This window comes from Melospiza melodia, unplaced genomic scaffold (assembly GCF_035770615.1).
Source record: "Melospiza melodia melodia isolate bMelMel2 unplaced genomic scaffold, bMelMel2.pri scaffold_62, whole genome shotgun sequence".
NCBI classification, from domain to species: Eukaryota; Metazoa; Chordata; class Aves; order Passeriformes; family Passerellidae; genus Melospiza; species Melospiza melodia.
The window spans coordinates 2,641,839-2,662,080 of record NW_026948801.1 but is presented as its reverse complement, the minus strand read 5'-3'; positions in this window follow the sequence as shown (position 1 = coordinate 2,662,080).

Here is a 20,242-nt window from a genome sequence, read left to right as displayed (position 1 = left end):
AGCCTGTCCCCTCCGTGCTGGCTCTGCAGGGCTCCCTGCCACGCAGCAGGACAGGAGTTCTGTTGCTGGAAGTGATGCAGAGGAGGAGCAGCTGCTGTGGGGTGGTACCTGCATGCCCAGTGTCCTGCTGGGACAGGAGCATCCCTGCCCTGCCCTGCTGGGAACACCAAGGCCCTGCCAACAGAGCAGCCCCACCTGAAACTGCTGCCTGCTGACACAGCAAGCTCCGGGCAAGGCACCAGCACAGCCCTGGGGGGAACCATGGGGAATCAGGGATCCTTATGGAGAACCAGAGATCCTCATGGAAGACCATGGACGGCCAGAGATCCTCATGGAAGACCATGGAGAACCAGAGATCCTCAAGGAGGAACATGGAGAACCAGAGATCCTCAAGGAGAACCATGGAGAACCAGAGGACCCCTGGTTCCTGGTGCCAGAAGGGCAGGAAACCTCCCCATTCAGCATTCCCACCTCCCCTACCACTGCAGTGTGCACTTCCATGGTTCCATATTTAGCTTTTGGGCCACGCATACAGTTTTTCTGGAGCATAATCTCCACTGAGTTTCTTGTTCTCCCTGCTGGTGTAGTGTTCTAAGCCTGCAAGAAAATCACTTTGAGCTTCAGGCAGTGCCTTGGGTGTGGATGGAGACTTGACAAGTATAAAGATGCTGCTGTTCCATCCCTGCCTGTATCACCTGCACTGCAGAAGGCACAAAAAAAAATCATGTGAACCATCTTTAGTTCTCTTCAGAATACAAAAAGGTAACAGAAATCCCCAAACTCACACCTATCAGTTTATCAAGTACAGCAAGCCGTACAAACAGGAGTGCAGGTGTGTTTGGCACTCACAGTGGATGGAGCTGAGTGTGAACATCTCCTCACCCAGTGTCCCCCCTCTGGCCTCCGTATCCTTCCCCTCTTGCCAGCTGACAGCCGCCAGCTCTCCTCAGCAGCCTGGCTCTGCTCCTCCTCCAGGACAAGTCCTTTCCCCTTCAGAAAGCAAACCAAAGGTTTGGAGAGCATCTGAAGAGATCAGTGTGTGGAAGGATGATGAAACAGGAGTCAAGTGAAAGCCCCTTGGCTTCTCTTCCAGCAAAGGCTCTGCCCTCATGGACCCCCTTCCCTGCAGCCTGTGGCTCCTGGCTCCAGCCCTCTGGACCCACAGCTCCCCAGCAGCTCAGACATTTCCTGCTGCCTCTTTTCAGAGGGGCCCTTTCTGTGCTTGCCCTGCTCAGACTGCAGCTGATGTTAGTGGGGCAGCAGTCAGCACCACCACCAGGGCTTGCAGCCCTCTGTGAAGCCCCCGTGAGATTTTCTGTCTCAAAAAAGGCACTGCCAGACAGTCGCTGATAGCTGAGCCCAGAAACACCTCTGGGATCAACCTCTGCTCCAGCAGTGTCCCCTCCAGCCCCAGGCCTGTGCTCAGGAGGGTCTGGGATTTCCCAAGACTCCATCACCTCTCTTGTGGAGCTGGCCTGCTCCAGTCACCCTGCAGTAACCATTTTTCTGTGTTTAAGCAGTGTTTTCTGTATGTTTTGCTGCTGGGATGGCAGCACAGCCAGTGGGGCAGCAGCCACTCATCCAGCATTTCCTCAGACAGTCTATAAATACCTGCACTCCACCTGTAAAACCCATCACCATGTGCACCCCCCTTACAGCTCCAGCTAATCCAGATACAGCCAGGGATAACAATTTTTTTTTGTATTATCTGGTGAAGAACAGACAGATAACTGTAATTAGTAGCACCCTGGTTAGGTGAAATGATAGTGTAATTAATGAAGATCAGGTAGGCTTTGTTTCAGATAAGGAAAGCAGCAGATTCTATCAAAATGTAAATGCAGCTCAAAATCCAGCCTCAGTGATCACTTAGAGGTGCTTTTAGAAACACCACCAGCCTGAGATGCAGAGGTTTTGCTTGGTTTTGAATGACACATCCTAAAAATAAACCCTGGTCCGGGGCTAACATGTAAATTGTTGATTAGATCTATTTATTCACACCCCGCAGTGAGGGGGAGACTTGCAGCTCCCTGCTCCTCCTCTGGCTTTGCAGGATCACTGGCACATTCCTGTTATTGTTGCTTGCAAGGACTCTGCAACCCCGGGAGCTCCCCAGCAGCAGAACAGCAGCAATTCCAAGTGACAGGCTGCACACATTAATTCTGTATTCACATAACATCCTGCTGCAAGTGAATGACCCAAGCAAAACTTCCTGCAGTCTGAAGGATCAGGCAGAAAAATCAGAAGAGAGGAGCCTGAGTCTTTTGAATCAGAAATGTTGTCCCTCATTAGAATTTCCAACACCACCACCCTTACTCCTTCCAAAATGTAAACACATAATAAAAAAATTAAACATTAATCTGGCGTGGAAGAGTTCTTCCAATAAATGGAAATTAGCTGTACAAAACATCAGGGCAGACCCAAGGAGATTACATTTCCTTCCCCAGCTTTTGCTGGTAAAGCAGGGCTGGAAAAAAAGAGCCATATTTATTTTTTAACTGGGAAGCTTCCTCAGGATGCCAAAGGAAGTAGCTTCAGTAAAGCAGAGCCATTTGTCTCAGTGTGCGTTCAAGTAAGAACAAATGCAAAACCAGCTTCTAGACCTCAAGGAGCATCAAATACCTTTTTAATTTATGTCCCAAATTCCCTGCAGATTCTGAAATGAGCAGAGGGCAGGGTTCAGAGAAAATGCCTCGCTCAGTCAAGACAGCTGGATGGATATTCTGAGTTTTCCTCAGAGGAGAAGGTGCTTTTGCACCAGAATGGAGCAGGCACAGCACGTGGCTCTGGAAGGATCTGTGGAAAAAGCAGACCTGTTGCTTGTGTGACCCTATAAATAAATGTGTGGAAAACTGAATAACTTAGGAAAGAAAAAGGAGAAAAAAAAAGAAACCGGAGCCCCATCTGAGCAAGAGAACATATTGCAGGCAAGAGCTGTGAAGGAGCAAGTGAAATATTCCTCACAGGAGCCATCTGACTGTGCTGACTGCTGAAAACCCTCTGGCCTTGTCCCTGCCCACCCAGAATCAGCTCTGTGGAAGTTTCAGTAAGTCAGGCCTTAACCCACGGGGGAAACTGCAGGGAGGAAGGGCCTGAGCAAGACCATGGAAAACACTCCCTAATTATGGAAAAAGATAATGCTGCAAAACTGTGGGTAAGGGATGTATATGATGGAGACTGAACAGCAAGGAAAAACCAGGGATTAGCCCCTAGAGCCAAGTTCTTTTGTAACAACTGCCACACACATCCCAGGGCCCAAATCCAGCAGCTCCTGGAGCATATGACCACATGTATCCTGGGAAAAGGGCTCAGAAATGGTCATCCTGGCCACAGGCTCAGACACCTGTGCTCCAGCAAACCTTCAGTCAGGGCAGGGTCTGGGTACAGAGACAGCAATGCCAAAGGGACAGATGTGGAAGGAGGTGGAAAGATGGTGCATCCCCTCAGGGCTGGGGCTGCCTCCTTCACCACCAGCAAATGACAGCAAACACAGGAGAGTGGGCTGAACACACAATGTCTGCAAGACATCTATAGGTCAGGGCCGAATTTATGACATTACAGAATAAAGTTGACAAATTTAGGAAAAAAAAATCTCTGCAGGAATGCCTGACCCCAGAGCTGCCAGCCTCTCCCAGAGTGTGTGGTCAGTCACATCCTGCAGCAAACACCAAACACTGCAGTGTCTGCAGTGCCTGTCCCACACAAGATCACACATTTGAAGCCTGAGGGAGTCGCTGTGATTATGTTTGATCAAACCTTCAGAACTGTTTCAGTGACCCTGGGACCCAAGTCCCATGTTTTGAAAGCATATTCCCCCAGGAATTTCCCATTTCCCAAGGAAAATGTTGGAGCTTTGGGCCTGCTGTGGCTTGCTGGCTTTGGAAGGTGGAGGGATGCTAGCCAGACTGGAAATTCAAGATAACCAAGGCTGGAGGCACTGCCAAAACATTTCAGAGGAGGGAAAACATTTTTTTTCCAAAGCACTGTTACAAGCTTGAAATAAATGTGCAGACTGTTAGATATAGAGAGAGATAAAAATAGGCCTGTTATTAAATACCTCTTCTTTAATGAGGTTCATCCTTCTAAACAGCCACGCGAAGGTTATTGGAGCTATTGCAGCAAATCCAGCCTACTTGCACATAAAAACCAGAGCAAGGTATTCCTCATCACCCAGCACACATTTGAGCACCTCTCAGCAGCTCACAGGCTCACAGCATCCCCAGCTTGGCAGGGAGGAGAGAAAAGCAAGGAATGAGAGATGTCTTCCCTGGGAAACAGTCTCTCTTCCTTCAAAGCACTTTTCCCCCACCAAACAATGTACATTAAACCACGGGAATGGCTCCACTGCTGATGTCTGCTGCTATTACACCACCAGCAGCCTGAGCACCATTAAAGTGAAGTTTGAAATTATTCTGAAAGCTGCAGCTTAACCTCCTCCTGTTGCACTAAAACCACTGCTCGACTCTCAGCACCTCATCCCCTGGTTTATGGCCACTCCTGACCACCTGGAATAGCCTGCAGGGCTCAGAACTCCACAAACCACTAGCAGGAGTCATGGCTTGGCTCATGGAAACACAGCCCTGCACCCTTGTTTTGGCAGTGCCCACAGCCTAGCCCATGGCTCTGTGTTACAGAAACTCAGATTTTATTCCGGCTGCTCAGAAGCACAGTTAGTTTTTGGCAGAAGGAGCATCACTGCAGAAGTCTTTTGTAACCAGTTTGAAACCAGAACATCATGGCCAGCAAGGGACAGGACTGACCTGACACACCAAAAACCCACCCCAAGCCCACTCTGCTACTTAACCTGAGCAAGCATTGCAGGGCTTTTCCTCACCACACCAGTGCTGCCAGGACACTGCCACTTCTGCAAATGACAGAAGAGAAGTTTTACCTGCATTTGGGGATCAAAAGCTGGCTCCCAATTAATGGAATTTGGGGTCCCAATTCTGTACAGAAATGCTGAAACCAAGCTGCAGGACAGGACATTTGTGCTGTGATTCCCTGCCCAGAGCTGGCATCCTTCAAACACATCCTCCTGCTGGAGCAGGGGGCTGGGAACCCCTGTCTGCTCACTGTCCCAGCATCTCCTGAGCCCCAATCCTGTCCTTTCACCAACAGCTGGAGGGAAACCCCACTGTCCCTCTTACCCAGACCAGGACCAGGGCATGGAGGGTGTGCTTGGTGAGCCCCACCTGCCTGGCACTGCCCCACACGCCCGGCAGGAGCAGCTCCTGGAGCTTCAGCCCTGGCACTTCTGCCAAGGACTTGGAATTAGGCACAAGTGTTAGGGACACTGTGCCGCCTGTGATGTGAGGATGAGGGGCAAAGGAAAGCTCACAAGGGTAGGAAGCTGAGAGAGGAGCCCACGAAGGCAGCTGGCAATAAAAAGGACAGGCAGGAGATAAATTAAGGAGATGAAAAGCCCCCTATGCTAGAAGTCAGATTGAAAACAAGTAGAGGGAGAACTACCAGGGACTATAACTCAGCTTCCAAGCACTGAACATTTGCTCTCAAGTCAGCCTGGCCTTTCCTACCTGCTGGAATCATCCTCCAGCTCTCCTGTTGCTGGCCAGACAAGATTATAACAACTCCAGAGTCGAGATTCCTCCCATCTGCACATCACTAACAAGTCGTTTTATAGAGAAACGTGGAGAAGAAGCATTTCATCTAGTATAGATGAGGTTTTTAAAATTCCATTTGCCTTCCCTCTGTATGCAAAACCGTGCTGATCTGATGAGGCTCCTATTTCCTGGATTAGACATGTCAAACTTTGCAAAAACGAGCATACCCTGGTGGTTTCACTCTGTATTTCACAGCCCTCTCTTGACTGTGCTGCCATAAATATTTCAGAGACATGCCCACCACTGTCTCAGTTAGGTATGGGTCAGTGAGAAGCCAATGGTTTGGACAGTGATGAATTCAGCAGAGCAATTAGCAAGAGTTGTTGCAGCTCAGGACATCCCAGCGAGCAGCAGGAGCAGACAAGGTGTGAGGGGACCCTCAGCAGCAGCCAGGTCACCCCCACGGGCTGTGGCACAGGCCTGGCACAGATCCTGCTGCCTCCTGCCTCCCCTGCCTCAGGAACCCCCTGTCAGCCAAATCAGTGCTGCCTCATTTGGCCACTGGAATCCCCTGGAGGACAGACTGGCAGTGAAACTGGGCCGAGGTACTGCCCATCCTCAGCCCTGTCCTTGCACAACAAGCCCTTCAAAGCAGCCCTGAAAACACCTCCCTGCCGTGGCTGCCTGCAGAACTGGGCTCCCACAGGTGTAAAACCTTGTTTGAGCAGCAAATGAGACGGGAGAAGACCTGTGACAAGCAGGAGCAGCAAAGGCAGCCTTAGGGTCCTTGGGAGCTGCAGCCATGGATATTTAAATGCCAAGCAATGTATCACTGGCTCCCTGCTGAACATGAGATGGTTTCATCTTTGCAGAAGCAGCACCAACAGCATGCTCACATCAGCTTCACTCTGGCAGCCTCACCAGCAGCAGCAGCTGTGGCTCCTTGGTTTTTAACTGGGAAATCATTGGGCACTGCAGAAAATTACTCTGGGCAGCACAAACAGTGGGGAGTCACTGCAGGTTCAGCTCTGCAAGGCAGAGCTTTAACCACAGCTGAAGGTGCAGGCCAGCTGAGCTCCCTGCTCTGCCCTGAGACATCCATCCAAAGCCCAGAGAGATCCACGCTGCACCGTGCCAGTCACAGTGCCAGGCTCTGCTCCATCCCTCCAGTCTGCAGGGAGCTGCTCTGCAGCAAAGGCAGCCTCTGTGCCCCACTGCTGCCTCTCTGCAGAGCAATCTGTAAATATTTTGATATTTGGGCAGTGGAGGTTCTCACTTGTCCATCTGGATTGGAAACTGGACTCATTAACTCCCAACTGTCAGCTGGAAAAGCTGCCAGAGGGTTTCTGCCACATTAGGGAGCAGCAAAGGACTGCTGCCACGGGGATGGGCAGAGCAGAGCCCTGTGCAGCCCCAGCTCTCCACTCATCACTGCTGGGGGGTGATTAATGCCCTTTTCCTTTCCCAATTAAACCCCTGCCTCTAATATCCTTGCTCTGAATCTTCACAGCAAACTCTTCCCAGAGGAGCCACTGCTGGGTGGAAAATTTCCCACCACTGCTGGGTGGAAAATCTGCTGCTCAGTGATATAACTAGATGGCCAGAGAAATCCAACTTCCAATCATCGTCAGGAATGCTGAACAAAATATTGGGAAATTTGGTGCCCAAACAACAAAAGTAAAATATGTTCCAGCTCCCAAGGGTACTGTCACATGGAGAAAGTGTATTCTGAAAGAAAAAAGACTGCAGAGGAAGCACAACTTTAACAAACTCTGTTACCTGACCATGAGGAGTCACAGCAGGGGTGTGAACCTTCATTCAGAGGAAAAAGCAATCCCACTCACTAAACCCCAAAAAACCTCCAGGTTCCTGTGGACTCCAACCATGGACAGAAGGAAAAGCCCTGTTGTAGTGTGTTGTAATAGCCTGTTTTAAACTTCCGGGTCCCTTCCCCAGGTGTGCCACTACCCCTCTTCCCCTTCCCCCCTCGCCCCCTGCTGGGCTGTCAATCAGGCTGAACATTCCAGCACGGCGTCGTGTGGTTGGTCACTTCCAAAGGATTCCCCTCAGGCCCAGGGGTCATTGGCCTGTCTGGGTGTCATCCTCCCCTGAGACCCTGCCCCTCTCACCTGGTTGGTGGCTCACCTGTCCCCTCCCCTCCCCCTGCCCCGGGAGCTTAAAAAGGTAATCAAGCCATGCGGTCAGTATTCTGTTGGAGCAGTTGCCCATATTCAGACCTCTGTAACCACGGAATAAACCTCTGGATATAACCCTCCAGCAGAATCCATCTCCTTTTTCTCTTCACCATCGCCTGAAGCCTTTCTCCTGAGGTAAACGGGGTTCCTTACAAGCCTGGACTTGTTCAGTGCCCAGCTGCAACCACCAGCAAGCTAAAGGTGTCTCTGGGGTGATTACAGCACAGTTGCTGCCTTTGGCCCAGCAGCGAGGGTCAGACTGGCCCAGGCACAATATAACTGGTAATATTGGGATTCATATTCCAATAAAGCCCCACAGATGATGCCCAAAAGTCTAAGAGCAGAGGTGCTGGAAGCTTCTCTGGGGCACACATCTCCCTTCAGTCTGAGCCTGCACCTGGTGCATTATTTAGTGCCAAGTGAGAAAGAAGCAATGCCTAACGAAGTGTTAAAGGGCTTTGGGAAGTTTCACCAACCTTTCCAGAGCTGTCAGCTCTGGCTGCCTGGCAGAAAAGACAACTGATCTTGCTTCCAAATTACAGGCAGCACAGCTCTTAGGGCAACTGTCTCTCTGTGTTTGCATCCAGCCACCTCCAGCAGCTTGAAGTGTGCTCAAAGTGCAAGGAAGCACTTGATCAAAATCCAGCTCACACTGTAGACAGCGAGGAACAAGCGCCCAAAGCATTACAGACACAACAACAATCAAATTTGGGGAGGGATTTGACAGGTTACAGGTTGATGACACTGCTGCAGTCCCGGTGGAAATGTGGGTTGATGCAATTAGCAACAGGGAACTGGAAACTCAGCAGAGGAAAACTGGGAACACATCCATAAAAGATGAGCTGCTGCACCATTGTAGAGAAGCACAAAATCCTGCGTGAGCTCAGAACAGGAACAAGTTGAAACAGGAGTGAGATGGGGGAAACGCAGCTCCAAGCTCCCTCCCAGTGCTCAGAACTGTAGATCCAAATTCTAAATTCAAACACTTGAATTTGCTTCCCCCAGAGAGACTGGCCTAGTTTGCAGCAGGGATACAACGGGAGAGGGAGTGGGGGTGTCCTGGAGACATGGGCAGCAGCAGGCAAACCCTGAGCCCAGCCAGGCTCTGCTCAGCTCCCCGTGAGTGCATTGAAAACATGGCAAGATGCAGAACCAGTGGGATGGACACGCTGCCAAGGTGCGTGGCTCTGCTGCAGCACCAAAAGGTGAATCCCTGTGCAGCCACAGCAGCAGCTGTGCCAGGTCAGCTCCCTGCCAGCCAGAGCTGAGCTCACACTGGGAAAGTGTGGCCAGAGGCTACAGGGATGGGCTCATGCTGGCAGCAGGGCCCCAGCCTTGGCTAACACGTGCTGAAGGTGTCAGTGCCAGTCCTCACAGGGATTTCACTGCAGAAGAACCCCAGGAGACAGAAACCCAGGCTGGCAGCAGGAGACCAAGGCTGGCTCCTCTTTGTGCCACGTCCCCAGTGCTGGGGTCTGTAGCAGTCAGAGCATGAGGCAGGACACCATTTAAGTCTTTACAAGAGTAACCAAAATTACTCTCCTCTGTGAATACTGACAAGCTTCCCACTTCCACAAGCCCTTCACTGCATGTGCCCAACATGGAATAAATACAAAAATGAAGCGGAATAAGGCACCAGAGCAGTGGAGAAGGTGCTTGTGAACAAACCCTGCAATGAGGTTTCTAATGATTGCAAGTATGTACATGTTCTGCTCCAACAAAGCTGGTGGGGATCTGCCAGGCTGAATAATGAGCAGGGACACCACACACCTTCCATACATAATGGTACAGAAATGGAATATAAGTATATACTGCAGCTCTGTGGAACGCAGGGGCTTTTGTAGCCATTTATGTTATACAAAGATTTACATTTGGAAAAGTCATTCTGCTATATCTGGCAGAAATTTCAAGACAAATGGAACCCATACTTATTCTTTCAATGATAATACTGAGCACAGGATAAAGCTCTTAAATTCAGAGCACTTTATAAAAATTAATTACTACTTAGTTCACACTTGTGAGGTGGGAAGGTATTACACCTGCATATACATGAGGACAACAAAGCACAAGTGGATTAAACAGCTCGTTCAGGATCCCAGAGACAGGCTAATTGTTGAAATATGTATGCACATGTGCATCTGTGTGTGTTTGAATGGGTTTGGCCCCTCCAGAGCCTTCTCAGCACACAGAGGCCAAGCTGCTCTGCTGGGCTCCTCTCACCACAGAGTCCCAGGCATGTCTAATGAAAGACACCAACCCAAAGAAAGGGAAGAGATTTTTTGTGGTTTGCACAGATGGAAATAAAAGCTAGCTTTCAAACAGGCGAGGAACAGAAAAGCCATTGTTAAAAAGCTGTGCAGTGCTGCAGTGACAGCTCCTAATCAGCTTGCCACTGAGCAGCACCACACCTGGGAGCACAGCAGACCTGGGAATCCACGTGCCAACAAACGTTATAAAACCTGGCCCTTGACAAATGAAGAGAGAAAGGGCTGTGGAGCCAGTGACAGAGACAGCCCCCCACCCACAGGGGGCTGGCAGCCCACTCCTCCTGCTCCAGTGACCTGAAAGCCCTGGAGCAACTCTCCCCTCCTTGGATGCTTTGCTCACCACCTCCAGTCCCTGCACTGGGTCACCGAGTCCTCCTCTCTGTGTGAGCACCAGCAAAAGCACACATTGTCATGGGCACAAACAGCTCTTGGAGCGTCTGCAGTGCTGGCAGGTGGGTTCCAGAGGCATGCTATAATTAGCAGTTACCTGGATGCAGGGTTTGCCACTGACCCGTGGGGTAAAACACTTCCAGGTCTTCAGGATCAGCATCATCCCCTGTCCCCAGCTCCTTCCCACTGTCATCTTTTATGTCGCTCTCTTCTATTTTTGTAAGGGCAAACTCCTTTTGGAGAGAAGAGATTCAGCTCATTAGCAATTGCATCTGGGTAATTTAGTGCTGGCTGAGAATACAAAATTTTTTCCCTCGCCAGCAGATTTTTTTTTGACATCTGAGATTCTTTCCACATGGTTAAATTTAAATTTAAAGTATATTAAAGGTTAAACATGCATAACTAGCATGACATTTGTGCTGAACAAAGCAACGCAGCTTATTTCCTATTCCAGAGCAGGTTGCAGGTTTCAAACCAGCTCTAACAGAGCCTTACCTGTATTTCAGTCAGAGGCAGGAGCCCTGGCTATTATTAGGGTTGTATAACATTGTAAGATTGTAAGACCCCATTTTCCCTTGCCTAAAAATATGTCAAACTTTTAACTTTTTCAGCTGAAATTTTCCACACGAGTGGAATGCCTCAAGGCTTGTTGGTTGGTTTGGGGTTTGGTGAGTTTTTTTGGGTTTTGTTGGGTTGTTTTTTGGTTTTTTTTTTTTTTTTCTTTTTCTTTTTCTTAAATGCACTTATTTCAGGCTTGGAGAAGATTTCAGCTAAAATGGTTCAGCTGTTTCCAAAACAGGACATGGGAAAAAACACACCGAGCTGCCCACATGATACAAATGCGAGGATCAATCCTCTTCTCCACCCTCTTCCAGTGTTCTCCAAGGCTTTTAAAACAATGAGGCAGGGATTTAATCACCACCTCCATGGCAAGTGCAGCACGAGGCTGGCAGAGGTGTGGGAGAGCAGCCAGCACGAGCGGCTCGATGTTACACCAAGGGAAGAACAGCAGGGAAAAAAATCCTTGCTGTGAGGGAAACCTTGGTGTTCAATGGAAAGCCTCCCTAGGGAGCTGGTGGGAGTCACAAAAACCTCTGGAGAGTGCACAGAAATGACCTGTACTCTCACACCAGGCACTGACTCTGGGTCTGGGCTGTTCTGGTTCCAGCAGGAACAGATGAACTGGTCCAGGCTCATCATCCCCACAGCTCAGCACCTGCTGAAGGGAATATTTTCAGCTTCTGAGATCACCAATTCAGTCACCACTGAGGAATTTGAGTGAACCACCCTACAGGGAATGATTAGTCCTAATTGTTGGCAATTAAGATGGAGTTACAGCTCACTTCATGAAGTGTTTGGTTCTTAATCCTTAGGATGTTTTCACAGGGAAAAATGTAAGTAAATTCAGAGGTTAACTGGGAAATTCTGGGACACAATCTGCCTTCAGTTCTTCCACTCTTTGGGAAAAAATGCATGCACATTTTCTGTCAGAATTTGGATGCTCTGCATATAAATATCCGTTTCCAGCCTAGAAGAGTCTTTCTGAGCCACAGAAATGTCAACCTGAGCAAAACATGCAGAGTAGCAACAACAGTGTGGATGTGGCACTTGGGGACGTGGGCTGTGGTGGCCTTGGCAGCACTGGGTTAAAGGTTGTACTCTATGATCACAAAGGTCTCTCCCAACCTACACAATTGCACAATTCCATGATTGTGGTAACTAACACACAAGGAAGGCTGACAAACCCACAGAATGTTTTTATTTCAGCTGTGGAAAGCGACTGCGATTTTAGAAATGCACGAGGAACCAGATCTTAACTCCTGCTTTTGCTGAGTGCATCAGGGGCTTGGAATTGTTTAAATTATAACAAATGGTTAAAGCTCAGGAACAATCACAGCCATAAAAGCCCAGGTTCTGCAGATGAAAATCAATGTTAACATTTTCTGAGCCACGACTCAACAGGACTAAAAAAGAGTGAGTGGAGCAGTTATTACTTAGCTGATTTCCACAGCTCTGTGATTATCCAAGAGGGAGTTAGTGATACAGGCTATTGTAAATTTACCACCAGGCCTCCCAGTGCTGGATCTGTTCAAACACATAATGGAGACAGCTGATGTTTACCAGCTCTGCTCAGGAAAAGTGTGGGGTTTAAACGCTCAGTAAGGATAAAAGGATGTGACTTGGTTCATTTAAGTGCTGCTGTCACTGCCTGGCCACAGCTGCTTTGCAATACCCCATTTTCATTAGCATTTCTAGCAAAAACGGGCAGCACCACACAAGCGATTCTTCATTTACACAGAAATCAGCAGAACCCTTTCTGGTTTGTTTTCATAATTCAAGCAGGAGAAAGACATTTCCTAAAGAATAATGGGCATTTCCTTAAAGGCAAAAAGCATCTGTGTTTTATCAGTCTGAAGTCAAGTGGAGCAGCCAAAACTTACAGGCACTCTCTGTCCCAGGCTGGAGCAGGAGAGGAGCACAGAGCCCAGCAGCAGCAGCAGGCTGACCCTGGAGGTGCTGGAGAGGAGCCTGGCCCAAGGAGACATTGCCACCAGCCTGAAATGCAAAGCAAAACAAACCCAACAGTATTTTTTTTTCCATTTTTGCAGGTTTCAGGACTCTTTACACAACACTTTGCCACACAGCATGGGATCAGGGGTGTGACATGGCAGGAGGCACAACACCTCGAGGTGTGAGCACAGGGACTCGTGGGGCTCACTGCTAATGGGGTTTGTGACAGGAAATGCCAAGAACTCATACTGACCCCACAGGGGATGATATCTCTCCTGGAAAATATGAGGAGACCTGCAAGACTTGTTTAAAATCTCTGTGTCAGTGCCATGGATGACAACTGGAGGGAAAAATAAAAAGCTGTGCAATCCCGTGAAGGCTTTTTATGCCTGTGCCTCATTTTAAGCACTGAAGCAGCTGCGTTAATTCAAATTAAACAAAACGACCAGCTGTCCAAGGAGCAGGGGTTCATCTAATCCATATGTAGGTTTTTCTTGAGGAAAACAACATTTTGCAGAGGTCAGCAAGGTTTACTCAGTGGTTCCTACAGCACAAGGCTTTCCCTGCTGCTCAGAGCAGAGGCTCAGCCCAGCCATGGGGCCAGGAGCTGGCTCTGACCATGCTCAGGTGTTCCAGGGAGCAGAGCCATGGCACAGACCCACTCTGATGGGGCACAGAGCCACCCTGATGGGGCACAGAGCTACCCTCATGGAGGACAGAGCCATCCTGATGGGGTACAGACCCACTCTGATGGAGCACAGAGCTACCCTGATGGGTACAGAGCCACCCTGATGGGTATAGAGCCACCCTGATGGGTATAGAGCCACCCTGATGGGGTACAGAGCCACTCTGATGGAGCACAGAGCCACCCTGATGGGTACAGAGCCATCCTGATGGGGCACAGAGCCAACCTGATGGGTACAGAGCCACCCTGATGGGGCACAGGGCCACCCTGATGGGTATAGAGCCACCCTGATGGGTATAGAGTCACCCTGATGGGTACAGAGCCACCCTGATGGGTACAGAGCCACCCTGATGGGTAGAGAGCCATGGCACAGAGCCACCCTGATGGATACAGAGCCACCCTGATGGGGTACAGAGCCATCCTGATGGGGCACAGAGCCACCCTGATGGGGCACAGAGCACATCACGGGGAAATGAAGGCTGCTGCTGCTGCTGCTGCTGCTGCTGTGGGTGCCAGTGCCCAGGCACAGAGCAGTTGTGCCCACCCTGCGTGTGAGCACACACACGTGTGCCCCCAGTGCCTCACACGAGGCTCGGGATCCACCTGCAGCCTTCAGCTCTCTGCTGGGCTAGGGAGTGCAGCAGCCTGCCAGCACACAGGCTGCACAAGTATTTCCTTTGATTGGCTCTAAATTTACACGCTGCTAAATTAAACTAAATGAGGTCTTTGGAAAGAAGATAGGACTGATTAGTTCCGTTCAAACACTCCTTCATTACTCATCCCTCCATCAAGTCTGCTCCTATTCCTATCCAGGTTTTAAAGAAGTTCCTCCCCTACACACAGTCCGAAATATCTTGCTTTGCTGTCCATCAGGGTGGCACATCAGATAGCAGGGCTCTCCCTCACTGAAGCAACCACTTTGTGTCCCACAAAGCAGAAAACCTGCTCACAGCAGCACCCACCACCAGCTCCTGGCACCAAAGAGCCTCTGCCCCCAGAAGCCTTCAGGGACGTGGAGGGAAGCCTCCTCTCCTTCCACCCTTTCACTGGTACCTTGTCCCTACACTCCACTTTGTTATTTCTTCCTCTCCCTGCTTGGTTTTTGCCAGAAAAGGAAGAGGAAACCAGGAGAGGGACAGAGCAGAGGTAACAGTGCTGCTGATGTACTTCTGCAGCCTCCAAAACTCCTGAGCCAGGGTCTTCCTGAGCAGCAGCCTCTTCCTTTGAGCCACCTCGACCACATCAACTGGATTTTTCTCATTAATTGGTTTTGGAACAGATCTGGATTTCTGACACCCACAGCATGCCTGAGCAATGAGCATCCCCCTGCTTAACTCACACAGTTCAGGAAAGCATCACCTCCCAGTTCCTACTTCAGTGTCTCCTCTTTCCTAAAGGGTCAAAGAACCATCTCAAGGGCCCACAAGCCCTTATTAAACCACAGCTGGAGTAAAAGAAAAGCTCCCTGTTTTCATAAGCCAACCTGTGGCCAGAGCCTCCTGCTCTCTCCTGGGACATGGCCAAGCAAATCCAGGCTACAACCAACACCCAGGCTCCTGAGCTGGCACACCCAGAGCACAGTGCACAGCCTCAAACTCCCTCTGCTCCCAGATCGTGATCCTTGTGCCCTTCTGGACAGTCCCACGGTCCTGACCTCAGTCCAGTGTGACCAAAACACACAATTAATTCCCTCTCACCTCAGAACAAACTAAAGCTTTTTACACAGGAACAGGTTTCTTGGTTTGATTGAGGTTTTTTCAGTTATAAAACAAGCAGCAAAACTGGAATAATGAAAAATAGATGTATCCCTCAAACTTTATCTGCAAGCCTGGAAATAAAAAGAGAAAAAAAAAAAAAAAGAAAGAGAAATTCAACAAAGCAGTGGCTGAAAGCAAACGCACACTCCCAATAAAAACACAGCTCACGTGTACCGAGGAGGCTGCTAGCAAATGACAGCACAGCCTCTTCCAAGCCTCCAGCCTCCTGCCTGCCTGGCAGATGACATCTGCACAACAATTAGCACTTTGCTCAGTCCCAGGTAGGCAGGAGGAGCCGACATGTGCAACAGGGGCTCTGGAGCTCCTGGAGAGGAGCTTCTGCACAGGCTGACATCTCCTTACAGACAGACACACACAGAGAGCAGGAGAGGATTCCACACAGAATGTTCTGTGGGCACAATGAGAGCAGGAGAGGATTTCCACACAGAATGTTCTGTGGATACAGTGGATTTCCAGAAACAACTCTCACAGCCTGTGAAGCAGAAAGGGTGGTCGTGGTGACCCCACCTGCACACGGAATGTTTGCTTGGATTTGAGGGCATCTTTGGGGATCCAGCACGTACAGCAGCCAGGCAGCAGCAAAACTGCACTAGGAAGGTCACAAATTCCCCTTGTGCAGAGTGGAGGGGTTGGTTTTTTCTCAATAATCCTTTTTGTCAAACAAAATCAGGCACTATGGAAAGAGCAAAGGGTCAGACTCTGAGAAGTCTCCTCTGCTGGCAGTAACCCTCCTGTCAGAGATGGGGATGTTGCTGGCTGGGAGGTTCTGCTCCACAGCTCCAGAAATCCTGGTCTGCACCAACAGCAGCAGAAACAGCCCAGAGCTGTGCTCCCCATTAGCAGGGACATTCCAGTGAGGGCAGAGCTGTGCACAGGGGGCTGCACAGCCCCAGGAATGCAGCTCCCACAGCCACAGGTGACAGCCCCAAGGCAGCCAGAGAGAGGAGCACATGTCATTGATGCCTCCTGCTGCTGGCAGCACTGCCCTCACAGCCCAGCACAGAGCCCACACTGCCCGTCCTGTGCCACTCCAACAAATCCTCCAGGAGCCTCATCTGAGCCCTGACATGCTGCTCCAGGAGAGCACACAGACATCCCAGAGCCCCTCAGCCCCAGCATCAGCCTCTGGCTTTGCAGCCAGCTGGAAGCAGAATTCCAGAATCACTGAGCTTGGAAGAGACTGCCAGGACCATTGTGTCCAAGTTGTGCCTGATCCCCACCTCGTCCCCTGCCCAGAGCACTCAGTGCCACCTCCAGCCCTTCCTGGGCACCTCCAGGGATGGGAACTCCAAACCCCCCTGGGCAGCCCCTGCCAATCCCTGAGCCCCCCTTTCCATGGAGAAATTCCTGCTGTGCCCACCCTGAGCCTGTAGGCAATTTCCTCTTGTCTTGTCCCTCATTCCCTGGGAGCAGAGCCTGACTCCAACCTGGCTCCTCCCTCCTGGAGAAGGTTCCCCTGAGCCTCCTTTTCTCCAGGCTGAGCCCCTTTCCCAGCTGCTCCTCACAGTTCCATACACTGCTGGGACTCTCCAGCCCCTTCCCAGCTCTGTTCCCTTCCCTGGACATGCTCCAGCCCCTCCATGTTTTACTTGCCATGAGAGCTCAGAACTGGACACAAGACTGGAGGTCCCTCAGCAGTGCCAGCACAGGGGACAGGCACTGTCCTGCTCCTGCTGCCACCCCAGTGCTGATACAAAAACACCAATTATCTCCAAGAATAAGCAATACCAATAAGCTAATCCTTGTTTTCACCTAGGGATGACCTGAGGGAGCAGGACTGGTATTACAGCCTTACAAACTGTCTGCAGGTTAACTCAGGGCAGGTTTCTGTCCAGCCAGCCTCACTGAGATGGCAAGGGGAGCACCAGCAGCACACTGTGCCATCCAGCACAAAGCACCAACAGAGCTCCCTCAGTGAGAGCAGGGCAGGGATGGGAACCCCCAGGCACCTCCAGCTGAAGCAGGGCACAAAGCCCTGGCGGCACTCACAGCCTCTGAGGCTGAAGGAGAAGTTCCCTGGGCAACAGCAACTCAGGGAATGAGCTCCAGCCAGCCGTGCACGGGCGCTGTGGGACTGGAGAGGCTCTCAGGACACAGAGTGCACTCACAGCGAGCTGAGATCCCCTTCACACACAATGTCCTTCCAATGGTGGCATCCAGGGCTGAGCCCCTGTGACAGGCTGAGTGCTGTGCAGTGCCACAGACAAAGAGAAGGAAATGCAGCTGACCTGACCTGCAATTTCCCTCCTCTGAGCAAGAGGGTCCCCAGGTCTGTGAGGAGCACTCATGTTTGCTGGTGTGCTACAGACACCTTGGGAGCACCCTGTGGCCAGCTGCCCCTCCTGCTTGCCAACCGCACAGCTACAGCAGCAGGAGAAAGAGGAGGCTTGGGGCTGAAATTCAGCCTATGCCTAGGACAGGAAACAGCTGGACGGCAAAGAGAGGATTATTGGGAGGCCACAGAGGATTACTGGGAGGCCACACTCGAATGCCCTTCCCCAGTCACTAGCTGGGTGTGCACAACCCTGTGCTTTCACACAGGACAACCTGCACACACCATCACCCGAGGCCAATGCCCAGGATGATCCCAGCAGCTCTGCTCCTCCAGGCATCCTGTCCTCAGGAAAGCACCCCTGTGCCTCCAGTGGGTGTCCCAGCCCCACTCCAGTGAGAGCCCCCAGCCCTGCCAGAGGGTCCCACCTGGGCACAAAGCCCCAGCCAGGCAGGGCAGCCCCGGGAGCAGCAGTTGTTTGCCAGCCCCCTCACACCTCCAGGATCCCAGTGGAGAGGGTGTAGCTGCCACACAGACCATTCCATTCATGTCGCTTATGAAATGGCTTTAAAAATACATTTATTCTTCTTGCCTGCTCCTCATCATTTACTCCTACTAGGACTCCGCTCTGGCATGTTAAAAACACTCCTACACAAAGGGAAAAGTTGTGGGAACACCTTCTTGCTGCCTACAGAGAACCCACACAGCAAGGAAGCCACACTTTGAGGCTGGTAGGAATAAACTGGGCTGGCTGGGCCCAGCCTGAGCAGGGGCAGCAGGTCCTGCTCCAAACTTGAACCAGCCCACAGGAGGGAATTGTAACACGGGCACAGGGCGGCAGGGGCAGGATAACCATGGCACAAACACATGTTTACAGAGCTTGGCATCTACTGAGCACTCATGCAACCTTTGTAACCGCTGCTAACAAATAATAACAATAAATATTATTAACTCCTCCAGGCTACCTGTGCAGCCATCAGCTCTCATCAGCCCCTCGAGCAGCAGCTTGGCCATGGCACCACCCAACACAGCTCTGACAGCCCTGCCAGGTGCCAGGAGCAGGACAGGGATGTGTCCAGCAGCAGGAGACAGCCCAGCAGTGCCTGGGCACGGTGGGGCAGCTCCTGGCACCAGCAGCTTCACCAGCACTGCCACAGCTCCCCCAAGAGCAAGGGAGGCGTTGTTGTGTGTTGGATAAAGCCAGAACCGCCCCTTCTACGCGGCCACAGCAATCCTGACCCTGCTGTTTATACAGCTCGCACAGTTTAACACTAAGCATCGTTTAGTCTATCATTTAAATTGACTTCATTCATTCATTCAGCAAGCTGCATTCACACAAAACGCTGCTCTCCAGAGGGCAGGAGCACAGCTTTGAGCGGGGGTGGTGTGAAGGCTGAGCAAGGCTGCCCTCACCCTCGTTAGCGGCCGTGGCACAGGGGCCACGCTCATTAGTGCTGCTGGCAGAAGGGGCCACGCTCCACCGGGGCTCAGCACGACCCCAATTCCATGAGCTGCCTCCCCCAGACCCTCCACGCCAGAGACAGACTGCTGAGTCCAGCACGAGAAATCTTCTCTGCCAGCATGGAGTGTGCAGAAGCAGAGCGTGCCTCGGAGATCAGAGGCTGAATTTATCATTTATTATTTATAAGCAGCGCATCTCTCTGAATTTCTGGCAGCTGCTCTCGCAGGGCTCTGCTCTGCCTGCACACCACATGACACTGACTCCTCAGAGCTCTGGGGTTGGCAGGGACCTCTGGGCCCACACCAGAGCACTGGTGCTCATTTGCTCCAATTTAGGACTTCAGGACTTGCCTGGAGATGAGAGTGCACAGGGACCTTCAGGACAAACATCTTTCTAAAAGCTGTCACACTGCCTGACCTCCACCACATGAAACAGCTTTTCCCTTCCTCTTCGCCTCCCCACCACCCCGAATCCCAGCCAAAACACCTCTCATCCTACCCATACCTATTCCCTTCTCCCACTCCTTGCTGCAATTTCCCATGCACAGCACAGACAATAAGTGATGTTTTCTCCCCCCCTCAGATCTATCCTTTCCACCAGTTCCTATTTGCAAGGTGACACGTTGCCTCACACTATCCCAGGAGTCTCCCAGCATTCCGTGTGTTTTTATCCCCTCTGCTTTCCCAAGCTTGGAGAATCTAAGCCCCAGCTCAGCCTGCAGGTTTCCTTCCCACGGGGATTGCCAAGCCAAGGAACCCCTGCCAGTCCCTGCAGAGCACTGGCACAGAGCTGCCCCAACAGTGGGCACGCAAAGGACTCCTCCAGCTGCCCTATTGATCTGCCAGGAGCCACGAGCTGTGAGCTTCATGAAAAATGCATTTTCTCACCTCTCCACAGAGCGCCAGTCGGTGGTGACAGCTCTGACTCCCTGTGACAAACCAGGGGACCGGGAGCAGCAGGGAGCAGGATGGCACACGGGCAGCAAACGTGGGGCTCACCTGCTGCATGCCCTGGGTATGTGCACAGGAATAACATGGCATAGCAGCTTGTGGATTGAGCTCATGGAATGCCTGGCTGGATGTCCAGCCCTGGCTTGGCTCCCACATGCTTCCAGTTTTGTGGCA